This window comes from Symphalangus syndactylus, chromosome 6, assembly GCF_028878055.3.
Source record: "Symphalangus syndactylus isolate Jambi chromosome 6, NHGRI_mSymSyn1-v2.1_pri, whole genome shotgun sequence".
Lineage (NCBI taxonomy): Eukaryota > Metazoa > Chordata > Mammalia > Primates > Hylobatidae > Symphalangus > Symphalangus syndactylus.
In genome coordinates this window covers 43,320,033-43,335,976 of record NC_072428.2, presented here as the reverse complement: position 1 = coordinate 43,335,976, position 15,944 = coordinate 43,320,033, and the positions used below count along the sequence as shown (strand labels likewise).

Sequence of the window (15,944 nt, the reverse complement as noted above, 5' to 3'; positions counted from 1 at the left end):
GGACAACCTGAAAAAGTGATCACAGTCACATTTTCCTTTTCTGAATTGGTGGCTGCCTTCTAGTAATTTGTATGGTGGTTGGAGATCAGTTATATGGTAACAGAGTAGCTTTCAAATTGTGGCCTGTGAACCCCTAGGGAGTTCCTCGATATCATTTTAATGGGTTGACAAGGTCAAAACTATTTTTGTTATAATACCAAGACCTGATTTGCCTTTTGCATTCTGCTTATATTCACACTGATGGTAAAGAGCAGTGGGATAGAACTGCTTTAGTATGAATCAGAGCAGTGGCTTTGCTGCTAAAATTCATGCAGTTGAAAAAAAAAGTCCTTTGTGAATTTTATTACAACCTAGAGTACACATTGAAAATGAACACATAAGTCTATCACATCAAGGAAAACAAATGACATTATTTGTTGCCAAAGATAAAATTTGGGCTTTCAAATGAAAATTAGAATACTGGGAAATTTGTGTCTACCTTAGTGAACTTCTCAGTACATAAAGACTTTTCTGATGAGATCCACCATGATATTGACAAATGTAATTTGATATTGTGTTAGAGCAATGGATTTTAATGTAACAGAGTTGGAAAAATTCATTGATATGGTTTCAGATTCCATATTCCAGCCTACCATTAAGAAACTACTACTGCTTGTTGACTTCTGATATAGTATTAAAGGAAAATGACCATTGTTATCTGAGGAGTCTGTCACATAATGTAAAGCAGCACTACCTGTCTCACTAATTTTTTAAAAATACAGGCATGTTTAATTTTTATAAAAAGATGTGTATCAACATGTAATTAGCTTATTATTTCTTAAAATGAATTAATATTTTAAAATTTTCTCAGTTTTAATTTCCAATACAGAAAATATAGATATAACCTATAGTAAGCAAAAGGTCTTTGAGGTTCTTAATAATTTATTTGGTCTTATTTGCGGTATCATACATGATCACCAAACTGCTGCTAGAATGCTCACGCCTGTTATGGCAAATTCAAAACCCAGGAAAGACGTCTCCTGGGAATTTACTTTAGGTCAGGGTCAGGCTGTCTGGTACATCAATAATTTATTTACGAGTGTAAAGGGGTCCTGTGATCAAAAAGTTGGAGAGCCACTATTTTGAAGGATGTAAAAAGAGGTTGTTTATCCAAGTGAATGAAAAGCTAATTAGGAATTATAGAATGTTATGAAGAGAAACCATTTTCAGTAATTTCAAATTAAACAGTAGTGTTTTTAAATAAGATTTCTGATAATTAGCATATTGTTTGAATATAAAGTAGCGTAGAGAGTGCTTAGAAAGTCTTTTTTGGTTTTGCCTCCAAAATTGCCCTTATTTTACCCAGTGGATGATTTTAATAAATGTTTTCCATGGTGGGGCCCTTCAGTCATGAATCCTCAAATAACGAAGTCTAGATTGCAGATGTTTAGAATATGGTAGCTGTTGGGAGATGTGCGAATTTAGAAACAGTTACTCTGAGATCAGATACTTGTTTATTAAGATTTGCAGAATTAAAATGGAGAACTTCCATGAATGTGATAGAAAACATCACTCCTTCAGGAGAGTTGTTAGGAATACTTAACCTTTATACAGAAAGTCAGTCATAACTATGTTAAAATAAAGGAGGGAAGGCAATTTAAATTCAGTTTGCAATTTGAAATGTCATTGGCTTCCTCTAATGACTCAGTAAGAATGAATTACATTTAGAATATCTATCCTTGGATATCAGTAGGTGCTTCCAGTGGGTGTTTCTGAAGTAGGTTTAACACTCCCTTCGAAATATCTTTTAGCAATATGCTTAGCAGATGTGCTTATTTTTGTTACAACAGAGACTCTATACCCAGTCCTTTTCTTCTCTCTTTTTCAAATGGCCCAAAGTCTCTAGGCTGTCAATATCAGCCTGACTCTTACCTGTTCATTTGATTGTTCCTGAATTCGGTTTTCAGAATATCTGCTACGTCCAACCTGGGCTCGGTCAGGCTAGACCATGTGAGGGGTTTGCTATGGAAAAATACTATGTGTTACCTAAAGTACCTGCATTTAAGCCCCAGATGCAGGCACCTCAGCTCTGCCAGTTGACACTTTGAGGTGAATGGGATGGTGATGAGCCAAGTAGCAGTCACTCCACTGATTTTAGGGTGGAAGATTCTACTGGCATCCCAGGCCCCAGAGCATAAATGAATTAACAGAGTCAAGGATGCCAGCATGAGCACCCCTCTACCATATAAGCTTTACAGTGTCTCATGCCTTCATGGTGTGGGACCCCTTAAAGCCTGTATGAATGGCTGTTTATCTGTTAAGATCTTTTTAAAGAGCCTTATTGAGGTATAATTTACATAATATAAAAATCACTCATGTTAAATGTATAATTTAGGCCTGGCACGGTGGCTCACGCCTGTAATCCCAGCACTTTGGGAGGCCGAGACGGGCAGATCATGAGGTCAGGAGATCAAGACCATCCTGGCTAACACGGTGAAACCCCATCCCTACTAAAAATAGAAAAAATTAGCCAAGTGTGGTGGCAGGCACCTCTAGTCCCAGCTACTTGGGAGGCTGAGGCAGGAGAATGGCGTGAACCTGGGAGGTGGAGGTTGCAGTGAGCCAAGATCGTGCCACTGAACTCCAGCCTGGGCGACAGAGTGAGACTCCTTCTCAAAAAAAAAAAAAAAAAGTACAATTCAATTATTTTTAGAAAAATTTACAGAGTTGAGTAATCATACTAAAATCCAGCGTTGGAATTTGTCTGTCACCCCGCAAGGATCTCCTGTGCCCATGTGTAGTCAGTTCTTATTTCCACCCCCAGCCCCAGGCAACTGTGGATCTACTTTCTGTCTGGATCAATTTACCTTTTCTAGACATATCATATGAATGAAATCATTCAGTGTATTGTCTTTCACAGCTGGCTTCTTTTACTTGTGTTGTATTTGAGGTGCGTCCTTTTTATTATAGAATTAATGTGCCATCCGATGTATATATCACATTTTGCTTTGTTCATTCACTGGTTGATAGGCATGTGGATCATTTCCACTTCAGGCTATTATGAATAATGTTGCTATCGAGTCTTCATAGACAAGTGTGTGTGGACATAGCATTTCATCTTTCTCAAGGAGCTACCTAGGAGTGGAATTGCTGGGTCCTATGGTAACTCTATGTTAACATTTTAAGATACTGCTAAACTTTTTTATGTGGTTGTACCATTTTACATTCTCACCAGTAAGATCTTAGGGGTTCCTCTCCTTCAGCCATTATGTCTGCAAGTATTGGGGTGCAGATTACAGGGGACATCTTAGATGAGGGGCTGGTAAGCAAAGGCACTGAGACAGGGTGTGTGTAACATATGTTTCAGGTGCATTGAGGTGTGTTGCAGCTGAATCTTCACTGGTAATGGAAAGAGGTGGGTAGAAAAATTTGGAGAGAGAAGGAATCCAGAATTTAGTTGTGATAGCAATAGGGAGCAGTCGGTGTTTTAACAATTTTTCAGTCAAGAGAGTAATGGGATTCTTTTTACTGAGTGTTACAGAGACTTTCTGCATTTTGCCTTTTCTAGTTTTATTATATTTTCCTTTTCATGACAGCCTCTTACTCATTTCCTTTCTATTTCTTTTGCCCTCTTTTTATTTACTTCTATGTGTTTTAATTCTACAACGTATTTAATTACAAAGAGAGAAAAGGTGATTTTGCAGGAATGGAAGGGAAGGGAAGAGGTTCCTCTCTTTTTGAGCAGTAGCTGAACCTGATGCTTAACTGGTACCTTCTTTAAGCCAAGCACTGTGCCAGGGCTAAGCACATACTTGATATTATTTAATCCTTGTGAGATACATGTGATGAGTCCTACCTTACACATGAAGAAATCGAACCATACAAAGGCAAAGTGACTTCTGTGACATCATATTGCTAGTAAATGCCACATTGCTAGACTCCAGAATCCATGCTCTTTGTGTAAACCTGTGCATGGCCTCTTCAGGGAGCAGAGTTCTGTCACTAGAAACCATCCCAACACAGCTTCACTTACATGGAAGCCAATGGTGATTGCTGAAGGATAGCAGCCTTGGTAGTTTCTCTTTGAAGTCCTGTCATTATGAGATGCTCTGGTGTATGTTTACATGGGAGCTAAGGTGTATTTTCATATACATATTCTGTATATTATTATGATCTGATATTTTTTTTAAAAGCCTTTCTTGCTGGGAAAAGACTGGCCTTTCTGGGTCTAGCAAATTCTTAGAGTAGGAAAATGATTCTGTCTAACAGGATAGTCCAGGAGCCTGCTTTTCATATGCAAACCAACCAGTCCAGAACCAGACCTCCTCTATCTGGTCCAGGCACCCCAGGATACAGTGTTCCTCTGCTCTAATCATTCGCTGGAATGGTACCAGACAACTAGGGACCACCTCTGCAGCTTAGAGCCAGCTATTCGAACTAGTCAATCCTTAATTGGTCACTCTGTTTCCCCTGCCCTGCCCACGGAAAGCCCAGGAAAGGCTCTCGTCTAAGTTAGCCTCTTGTTTTCTGCCTCCTGACCACCCTAATATCTTTCCATGTGGCCCTTGATGGCCTGCCATGCTTCCTGTCTTGGGGACCTTGGAGTATAATAAATATTTTTCCTGAACTTCTCCTGTGTCCTGTGGCTGCACCTGACTGACCATCACATAAAAGAATACAAAACATAAGGTGAATAAACTATTACCAGGAAGTTCAGGTTGGAGTCTAAGTCTTACTAGACAGGTCAGTGAGATCCTGCAACTACCATTAGAAGGAGAAAGCGGTGTTGTTTTTATATTATGATTATGAAGGTATAACATTGTAGACAGTTGGGAATATATAATTTTTTTTTTTTTTTTCGAGATGGAGTCTCGCTCTGTCACCGAGGCTGGAGTGCAGTGGCGCGATCTCGGCTCACTGCAAGCTCCGCCTCCCGGGTTCACGCCATTCTCCTGCCTCAGCCTTCCAAGTAACTGGGACTACAGGCAGCCGCCACTACGCCTGGCTAACTTTTTGTATTTTTTAGTAGAGATGGGGTTTCACCGTGTTAGCCAGGATGGTCTCGATCTCCTGACCTCGTGATTCGCCCGCCTCGGCCTCCCAAAGTGCTGGGATTACAGGCGTGAGCCACCGCGCCCGGCCTGGGAATGTATAATTTTTAATTCAGTCCTAAATGCATCATGAATATAACCTAATGTGATACATGTTTATGTAGTTTTGATCAAGGAATACGTGAAATCTGACACTCCACTTTTATTCCTTATGAAATATCATGTTAGCTATATGTCATTATACTTCAAAGTATCTTTTTTTTTTTTTTTGAGACAGTGTTGCTCTGCTGCCCAGGCTGAAGTGCAGTGGTGTGATTTACACACATGGTTATGTGTGTAAATAACCATGTTGCTTTCTAAAATAGTTGTAGCAGTTACTCTCTCAGGCCATGCATGAATAGACCAGGCATCTTCGTCGGACTTAACTGGCATAATTTAAAACAAAACATAAAACAATCTTCTGTTATCACTTGTTATTTGAGTTCTTCTACATCTGCTTTTATTTTTTCTTCCTACTCAAAAGTCTTCGATTCTTCCTCATTCTCTGTAGAAACAATTATTACTATTAAGGTTGAAACACTGTATTTCTTCAATTCTAAGACATGGACTTGTTCCCATTTCAACAGTTCTAAAATTGGAATGCTTCTGTCAGTTGATATCCAAAGCACTTTGCCACATTTTCTTTATATCCAGTCTATTATTGAATACTATGCAGCCATAAAAAGGAATGAGATCATGTCCTTTGCAGGGACATGGATGAAGCTGGAAGCCATCATCGTTAGCAAACTAACACAGGAACAGAAAACCAAACACCACATGTTTTCACTCATAAGTGGGAGTTGAACAATGAGGACACAGGGCGAGGAACATCACACACGAGGGCCTATTGTGGGGTGGGGGGCCAGGGGAGGGAACTTAGAGGACAGGTCAATAGGTGCCACAGACCACCGTGGCACACATATACCTATGTAACAAACCAGCACGTTCTGCACATGTATCCCAGAAATTGAAGTAAAATTAAACAAACAAAAAAGCATCTTCTCCACCCCTAGGCAGAGGAATAGGTTGTGATTGGTTATTATCACCTGACCCTGTCCAGCATAGAAGACATCTTGCCATTCCCTGGACACCTTAGTTGAGTTATTTGCACTTTATAGTACCATAGCAGTTGAATTTTAGCTTAAATTTAAATCCCTGATTAAACCATCTCTGAAAATTACACATTGATGTGGCATTGAAATTGTTGTTATGGTTCAAGGGGAGTTTTGGAACCAGATTTGTTACAAATGAAGCAAGTACTTGCACTGGCAGATAGTCATACTTCCTTACAAAACATGATCAGGTGCTGTGTAGGCTCTAGGAAAGAAGGATGTCCACCCACAACTGGATGAAGCTGTGCTTCATTGCAGCATTGAGATTCAGGCAGATGGATTGCCAGTGACGTGGCAGACAGTGCAATTAATGTAAGAAAATGTCAACAGCCTTGGGAATTGATCATAGATTGAATTCCCAGAGCTAGAAGACGTGAGTATGATTCAGTTATGCATCCTGAAGGACAAAAACCCAAGTGTAGCTCACAGCTGACTATCAAAAGCAGTTTATTTCTAGCCATATGAAGTTTACATAAGGAAATAAAATTACAGATTTAACCAAATAAGACATGCAATTGAGACTAATTATCTTTGGAGGGGCCTCAGAATTCTATTCCCTGTCCTAATAATGCTCAAGGGTGTCAAGATTGGAAATACTGCTCTAAAGAAAGCTATATGCTTTTAACATTCTATTCATAAACATTACAACCCAAAACTATTCATAATAATAATTAGTACAATAAAGGCTTAGTCTTAAACTTTGATTGGAATAATAAGAAAGCAATATGAAAGTGAAATCTTACGGATTTGTATCATGTTGCCAGGTTATAACGAATTTTTAAATATACATTTAATATTTCTGCTTTCTCTCTAATCATTATCAAATTAGTCATATCTTAGAAACCAGGATATATGATGTTATCTTATTTAAAAATGTTTTCTATTTTAAAATTCTTGGGATATGATCATTCAGTGTAAACAATACTGTCTACACAGTTACTTAATTTGCTTTCCTTTTTTTTTTTTTTGAGATGGAGTCTCGCTCTGTCTCCCAGGCTGGAGTGCAGTGGTGCAGTGTCGGCTCACTGCAACCTCTGCCTCTCGGGTTCAAGCGATTCTCCTGCCTCAGCCTCCCTAGTAGCTGGGATTACAGGCGCCTGCCACTGCGCCCAGCTAATTTTTGTATTTTTGGTTGAGATGGGGTTTTGCCGTGTTGGCCAGGCTGGTCTTGAACTCGTGACCTCAGGTGATCCACGCACCTTGGCCTCCCAAAGTGCTGGGATTACAGGCGTGAGCCACCATGCCTGGCCAATTTACTTTCTTAACCTTTTATTTTTAAAGGAAAAAAAAGCAAGTCTACTTTTACTAACCATAGCAGATGTGAGAAGATTTTATAAAACAAAAAAAGGGGAAGCAAGTTACCTGGAAAGAGGACAGCCTTTAGAAGATGCTTTTGTCTTGGTAGAAATGAAATCACATTTGTTCAACAAAATGACAGTCACTCTACATAAAACTGGGTTTTATTTAAAGAGAAGAAACTGGGCGCACAATAACCCAGCAGAACAGACCCCGCCCCCACTGGAGTCTCAGCTTGTTTTTAATTGATCTAGGTTGGAATTGTAGACCTGAGTCTGTCATTTGGAACCAAATGTCCTGTTGCTATTCATGGAAGAGGGAGTTAACAATACAAAATCGTTTACTTTCCACATGTTTTGAACTGCCATCAGGAAGGAGGGGCCTTTCAGCTCAATAAGTTTTCCGTTTCTCCCTACTTCTGTCTCATCTCAAAATGTGTTTTAAAGTTAACTGAACAATATTAAGTGATGAAATGATTTAAGTAGAAGAAAGATTAGTGAGAAGTATCACGATATTCAGAGGTACTTGGGGGCTAATACATGTTAAATTTTAAGTAGACTGTGGTTATATGAGTCTTTTTTTTTTTTTTTTAATTATCTCTTGATAGGCCCTGCTATTGTAAGCACAGGAAAAGAGAAACCAATAAATTTGTATATCCGCCCATTTTGGTTTGTTTTCATATGAAAAATATCTGGAGCTTGTGAGCACTTTCTGTGCTGGCTGCTGCTTGGGGTTGCTCCTTCCTGGTTCCCAAACCCTGGATGCCAACCTTCTTTGTAGGCCTTTCCAAGGGAGCGTACCCTATCTGTGGCCTTTGTTCAGTGCTGCAATGTATATAATGGATTTTCAAGGTTTTTTTTTTTTAATGTTACCTGGAAAGTTATTTTATTTCAATCAGTAAATGGTCCTAAAGAAATTGCTGTGCATTGGGCACTCTGCCACATTGCCATCTCACATTACCACCTGAGAGTTTGTTGAGGAATCATCTGCAAGCAATTCGTAGGAGGAAGAGGAGACATCAAGAGACTCACTTGAAAGCTTTTCTGGCCAGGCGCGGTGGCTCACGCTTGTAATCCCAGCACTTTGGGAGGCCGAGGTGGGCGGATCACGAGGTCAGGAGATCGAGACCACGGTGAAACCCTGTCTCTACTAAAAATACAAAAAATTAGCCGGGCGTGGTGGCGGGTGCCTGTAGTCCCAGCTACTCGGAGAGGCTGAGGCAGGAGAATGGCGTGAACCCGGGAGGCGGAGCTTGCAGTGAGCCGAGATTGCGCCACTGCACTCCAGCCTGGGCGACAGAGCGAGACTCCGTCTAAAAAAAAAAAAAAAAAAAAAAAGCTTTTCTGGGCCATCTCGTTGCTAGAAAGTCATTCAACAAACATTTGCCAGTCTCGTCTTTGCTTCTGGAAAACGGAAGCAGATGTGATTGAGAGGTTCTGATTTGCAGGCTCAGGGTCTGGTGAGGGATGGCAGACATGTGGGCAGGTGAACAACAGCACCGAGGGGTAGGAGCTGTAGTGGAAGTGGGTGGAAGTTGCTGTGGAAGCACAGAGGTGGAACCCTTTTTGCTTGAGAACATTCCGGAAGGGCTCACAAAGACATGGCATTTAAACAGAATCTTGATAGAATTTGGTCAGTGCAAGGGGAGCGAGAAGGAGTTTTCAGGGCAGTGGATACTCATGTACAGACAAGGAGTCCTGGGAGGTGGTGAGAGGTCCCCATGGCCACTGGGCCTTACCGAACTCAGAGAATAGGGAGAGATGTGGGTGGAAACACTGGTCACAGGGGCATTCACTTCAAAAGACCGTACCTGAATCCTCTGAAAGCCTAAAACGTAGTAGGAATGAAATCATGGATTTCACAGGATAGGACAGCTTGGAAAATGAGCACAAAAGCTTACATTGCTTTTCCTCCCATCCTCTTCTATCAAACCACAGATACTTCTCTTTTTTTTAACCTTCAACTCTTAAGTCTTCAGGGCTTCTGGGCAGAATCTCTTGCATTGGGAGTTGCCGTGACCTCCTGGAGGAATTCATTCCAACAGCTATTCCTAAAAGACTTTCTGTCTTGGGTCCTTTGGCTCTGTGGTTGCTAAGAAAGCCCAGGTCAGGGGTCTGTCCCTTCCTTCTGGGGCCATTTAATTCCACTCCCTTCTGTGGCTACGGACTGAGATGCTAAGCCATGATCCCACCTGAGCTGCTGCCACAATTAGCTTGATTCATGCTGTCACTGTTACCATTTCACCTCAAGAAAAACCTGAGAAGGAAAGAATTGATGTGCCATAGGCGGGGTGGCTGCATATTTTCAGACCCAGTTTTGCAAGGCATAGTTGGATTAACTGGACACTTCAGGGATCTCAGTCAGTTGCTTAAAACTGATCCTAGGCCCTTGGTGGTGTGAGAGACCCCCTCTCCGTGTGCAGGTAAAGATCCACGGTACTTCCTACTCCCCCAGTCCACCCCATTTTAATTTACTTTTTAAATTAAAAAAAGATGCAGGTTTGTTATGAATAGTTTGAGCAGTTGAAAAGAATATAGAATAAAAAGTGAGATCCGCCTTGCACACATACATGCCTGTGGTCAGCCAGATCCCAAAATTTGGAACATATCCTTTTAGACTTTTACATATGTATCTACAAACCTACATACACTTATACATCACTTGTTTTTACTAAAAAAGGATTATGCTCCAAGTGTTTCCTGCAACTTCATTTTCCCTACCTAAGGTGTCTTGGACATATGATGCCTTTTACAGCAATGAGAATTTGAGGGTAAGTCTCAGTTTTTATTCTTTGTGCTAAAGGTTTCTTGATAATAGAGTTGTCAGATTTATCAGGTTGCCCAGTTAAATTTGCATTTCAAATAAACACTGAATACTTTTTTGGTGTACATGTCCTATACAGTATTTGGTATATATGTTCATATGTACTGAAAAAGTATTTGCTGTTCATTTGAGATGTGAGTTAACTGGGTTCCCCGTTTTATCTGGCAACTCTGCACTTGTTCACTTACGTATCATTGGTTTGGGGTTGTTATTGTTGTTCTATGAAAAACTTTTCATGCACAAAACCTTGAAACCATAAAAAGGTCCTGTTTCCTGGGAAAGGTGGTGTCTGGGCCAGTGTTCACACACCTGATGAATGAGAAGGGTTTGGGGCCAGCTCAGCTGGGCACCCAGAACTCATTACTTGCCTCTATTGGAAAGAACTGGCCCGTGTAGCTGCTTTGTTGTTGGAGCTGAGATCCGACTCTTTCATCCCAGCCACTATGTGAAGTTGCCACTGGTAGTCACCTGAAGTCGTGTGGGTGATATTAATTGAATTTTTGAAAAAACTAAATGCTGGTATTTGTAGGAATTTGCAGTGCAGACGGGCAGCCTTTCAACCAGTGCATAGCATAATTAGAGCAAGCTTTTAAGATTCTTTGAAGTACTAAATGTTTATGAAATTCAAATAGGGGTGCCAATCTGCACAATAAAGGGGCCCTTGGTGGTGGTTTTAAAAATCTTCTATTTTGTAGATGTAAATATATGCCATAATTAGCGGGGAAGTAACTTGAAGAGCCACGGCTGAGTTTATGCCTATTATTCTTATTTAAAACAGCTGTGGCAGGCAGGCTACAGCTGCTGTCTCATCATTGGGTTGGGCAGGGCATAAGGGCCGAAGTGAACACACTCAAAGACTCTTTTCTGAGGGCAGCTCCTTCACTCCCCCTAAATGCAGGCTTCCTTGCTGGGGAGCTGTCTCACGGTTGGCCCAGCATCTCCACCCACCCCAAGCCTCTGAGTGTCAATGGGACTGGCTTCAAGGGTCTTAACCAGGAGGCACATGCCTGCAAATGAGAGGGCGAGGAGCCTTTTAGAGCAGCCAGCTTTCTCCAGACCCCCCCTCCCCCTGCCCATGGCAGTGCTGCCTCTAGGGGCACTTTTGCCCCTCTGCTCCAGGCCCAGTGCAGAGCGATTGTCCTTTGGTGCCTGTGGGAGCAGCTGCAATGCCGCACTGCGTGCCCTGCCTGGCCGAGCCTCACCATGTGGCAGGCCTGGACGGCTGCCCACCACAGGGCCCAGCTCCCAGCACCGCCTGCCAAGGAGCCAGATGCTACCATTGGAAAAAATTGCTTCACAATTTGAAATCTTGATTCTTTGATCATTGCTCAGAGAGGATGAAGAAGAGAGGTTCAAAGTAGTATTTTAAAATGCCAGCATCTCATTGCAGCCGTCAGTGCCTATTAGACTGTCTCTGTTTGGGGACAGTCCTCTTGATGTTTACATTTTTGCAACCACGTCATTCTCCCCAGCTCTTCCAAGCCCTCTGGATAGGAAGGGAATATCCACAGTCTGCTCCTGACCCTGTGCCCCTGCTGTCCCCCTGCCTCGCACCTTAGAGGTTATCTGCTTGCCTTTATTCCAGCAGGCTTTTCCCCAGTGAAGCTTGTAACAAAGTTGTTGTCATCCGCCAAATGCTGCTGCCGCGTGAGCTGCTCACTCCTGTTCTTCACTGGGCAGGAGTAGCCTTCACTTTCTGATCCTTCTGCCCCCACAGCCAGGTCTCCAGAGGACGGAGGTTTTGCAGGGATGATCCACTCTGTTCCCTGGCCTAGCACCCGCCTCCAAGGATTTCAGCTCCCACATACTTGGGTGAGGCCTCATTCTTCCTTACCCTTGAAATGGAAAGGGTCAGTCTTTGGAGGGTGTTGCATTTTTCATATTTACTGCCAAAAGGCAAAAACATGAAATTAAACCAAACAGATCCAGGATGGCTGGGCATGGTGGCCCACTCCTTTAATCCCAGCACTTTGGGAGGCCGAGGAAGGTGGATTACTTGATGTCAGGAGTTCAAGACCAACCTGGCCGACATAGTGAAACCCCATCTCTACTAAAAAATACAAACATTAGTGTGGTGGCGCACGTCTGTAATCCCAGCTACTTGGGAGGCTGAGGCAGTAGAATCGCTTGAACCTAGAAGGTCGAGGTTGCAGTGAGCCGACATTGTGCCACTGCACTCCAGCCTGGGCAGCAGAGTGAGACTCTGTTTCAGAAAAAAGAACAGATCCATGAATAAATGGGCTTACTGAGTAAGAGGTAATAGAGGAGAAACGAATCCAGACTCTTGGGACTAAACTGTTTCAGTTGTGGAAGTAATGAGTGTAAGAGAAGGATGATTTGGGAAAGAATTTGGAAACTTTTGATGGGGTGTATTTTTGTTTTCTGTTGCTGTCTGCTTCTTTTGCCCATCACTGAAACCTGCTTGTGCTTAGACTTTTTGTTGTTTTTCAGGACTTGCCCACAAATAGACCTTAAAGTCGTTAATTCACTCAACACACATGTGTTAATGATGGCCTTTTTTTAGTCCCAGAAAGAATTCTATAACATGTCTAATCATGCCTTTGTGAGAAATTTATACCTGTTTGAGCTGTTATACTCAATATGTAAGACCCGTCATAAACACAAATCAGAAAAAGTCCTAATTTTTCTGTTTGGAAAAAGCCAGTGTTGCATCTGTGCCACACACCCGACAAATGTGGGTTGGGGCCAAGACTGGCTCCATGGTGACAGTCTCTATCATGTTTATTGATTACAAACTCTTGTCTCGTTGAGGAAAGGTGTTGGTGTCTGTAGATGTGATTTGAGGCTCTGTCTTCATGTCTATTGTGGTCAGTATTTCAAATTGACAAGTGAACAGGAGTGATTATAGGTATTGTTAATGACTAAATTTTATAGTACATTATAGATTACAGGTGAATTTCATATGCATTATCTCCCCATATTACCACCGTGGCCTTTGGAAACAGGTCATCTTCCCTGTGGATAAAGATGAGAAAAGCGAGACCCAAAAAGTGATTCCAAATCCCTCACTTCTGCTATCTGTGCTGTCAGTCCAGTGTCTGAGATGAGATGACAAATGAGAGGCAGCATTCACAGACACCTGGACCAGTGTCGGACTGGATGGGATGAGTGGAGGACTGAACTTTGGACAGAGTTTAACAAAAGTAAATGTAAAATTTGAATCTTGGGAAGCAAACAGAACCTGAAGAACTATGTGGGTGAGGAGGAGGAGAGGAATGGTGAAGTTAAGGAGGAAAGGAAAGAAAACTGCAGAATTGTGTTACAGAAATGTTCTTAGGTCTGTGGTACCCGAAGTTCTGGATGGAAGTTACAGAGGAGCTCATTTCAACTTAACAGATGTAATAGGCAGCATCATGGATCCAGAGAGATGCCTCCTCTGTAGCCATGGAATCTGTGGATAATGGTACATTACATGGCAAAGGGGAATTAAAAGTTGTTAATCGGCAGATAGAATATCTTGGATTATCTAAGTGGGCCTAGCGTGGTCACAAGGTCCCTTAAAAGCAGAAGAGGAAGACAAAAGAAAACATCCAGAGAGATGACAGCTGGCAATGTAAGAAGGATTCGGCTGGTGTTTCTGGCTTTGAAAATGGAGCAGGGGGCTCCAGGACAAGGAGTGTAGGTGGTCTCAGAAACTGGAAGAGGCAAGGAAACATGAACCCTCTTCAGAGCCTCTGTCTAGTAAGGAGTTGCATCCCTTCTAGTTCCTTGATCTTAGCCGGCTGGGAGCTGAATTAAATTTCTGACTTACAGGAATATGAAATAATTAGTTTGTCTTGTTTTAAGCCACTAAATGTGTGATAATTTGTAGCAGAGAAAATTAATATAACAGAAAAAAGAATTATCTAACAGTTAAGACTCTCTGGCAACATTATTATTATTATTTATAAATAGAGATGAGGTCTTGCTATGTTGCCCAGGCTGGTCTCAAACTCCTGGGTGTAAGTGGCCAGCGTGCCTGGCCCAGCAGCATTATTGAAGTCATTTTCCTGTGTCTGAAAGTATTTAGCTTTAAGGCAGTGCAGGTCAGGATGCTGTGGAAAGGATTTCTGCTTTTGGAGGTAGGAGAGAGTTGACCTCTGAACTAAGTTTCAGCTTAGAGTTTAGGGTCTCTGTTTCTAGAGCAAACAGGGAGAAGATTTCTTAGAAGGACTCATTTCCCTGGACTTACCTTCCCCAGACATATCTCTAAGTGTTGTTTTTTAACAGTGCAGAACTGGCCCATGACCAGCCTTTTTTGGCTAGCTTGTGCCCAGAAGATGGGATATAGTTTGACTTTGGAATTTATTGGAAAGATAAGTTTTACTAGTTTTCAACTGTTTCTTGGGTTTTTGTTTTTATTTACTTTTAGAAAATATCCTGTGGTTAGGTAAAAGCTGATTAGGCAGAAATAGTTTGTATCTCTGATAGTGGTACATTTTTTAAAACTCATTTTCTTGCCTTCAGAACTACATGAAATAGGTTTGCTTTCCACCTGGAGTGATTTTCATTTGGGAGGGGGGACGTGTCAATAGGGTAGATAATGAACTCTGCAAATCCCAGACTTCTTTGTTGTTGACTTAATGCTAGCATTCTTTCTTTGATATTACCTTTGCTTCATGGGAGTTCAGTGACTGCATTTCTTTCTGGAATAGCCATAACACTATCAGCTGACAGATAATTATATATATATATTTTTTTGATAATTATATTTTACGTCAATACTTCCTCCTAGAAAATTCTTGAAGAGCATCTGTGATATGGTTGGATAGCTACATAATTATTTTCCATGTTCAAGGGTAATTACAAAGCAGTTGTAATGGCAAATTGGTTATTTACTGTTAGTTGGGAAGCCTTTTAAAATCAAATCTCTTAAATTTACACTAATAATTAGAGAATTTTCTCAGACCGTTTCTCCTTACCTCTTATCTAAATGAAGGATAAAGTGCACATAGACTCTGTGACCGAGCAATTACACTCCTAGGAATACCCAACAGAAACACATCCATATGTTCCTCAAAAGCATATTCAAGAACGTTCATAGTAGCACTCTTCGTAATAGGTCCGTTTGGAAGCCTTGGAAATGTCCCTAAGTAATAGGGTGGATAGATCGTGGCATTTTTCATTCAATGGAATATTCTACAGTAATGACGATGAATGAACTATATACAACAACATGGTTGAATCTCACAAATAAAATGCTGAGTAAACAAAACTAAACACTGTAAACCCTGTTCCACTTGCTTAAAGTTCAGAAACCAGACAAAACTAATGTGTAATGGTTCAGGATCATGGTTACACTGGCAAGGTGTATGGATGATTGTGCCTGGAAGGAAGGATATTTGGGGGAGAGAGGGACTTCCATTTCTTCATCTGGGTGCTGGCTCACTTGATGAAAATTAATTGAGCTGTAAACTTCCAGTTTGTGTACTTCTCTGAATGTATGTTATATTTTAATTTTATGTAAAACTGTTAACTTTGACAACTTTAAAACATGTAATTTGTTAGGATGGTTTCTGAGGGTAGGTTGGGTATTCTTTAATAACTTTGTTTTGAATAATTCTATCATTGTAACTACAGATCATCCATTCCAAATGGAAGCTGTATTAAAGTTGTTTGGGGAGTTCTAAGAGATAATGGTAAA

At 41.2% G+C, this 15,944-nt stretch overlaps 1 protein-coding gene and 1 non-coding gene across 3 annotated transcripts in view; one reads left to right on the top strand and one right to left on the bottom strand.

Annotated features, from left to right (window-relative positions):
• TEAD1 (TEA domain transcription factor 1) overlaps positions 1-15,944 on the top strand; it is a 270,500-nt gene that overhangs the window by 229,463 nt on the left and 25,093 nt on the right. The gene's annotated exons all lie outside the window — the stretch shown is intronic.
• LOC129485583 (small Cajal body-specific RNA 16) lies at positions 930-1,101 on the bottom strand. Its single transcript, XR_008658721.1, has one exon. It is a non-coding gene; the product is annotated as a small Cajal body-specific RNA 16 (non-coding RNA).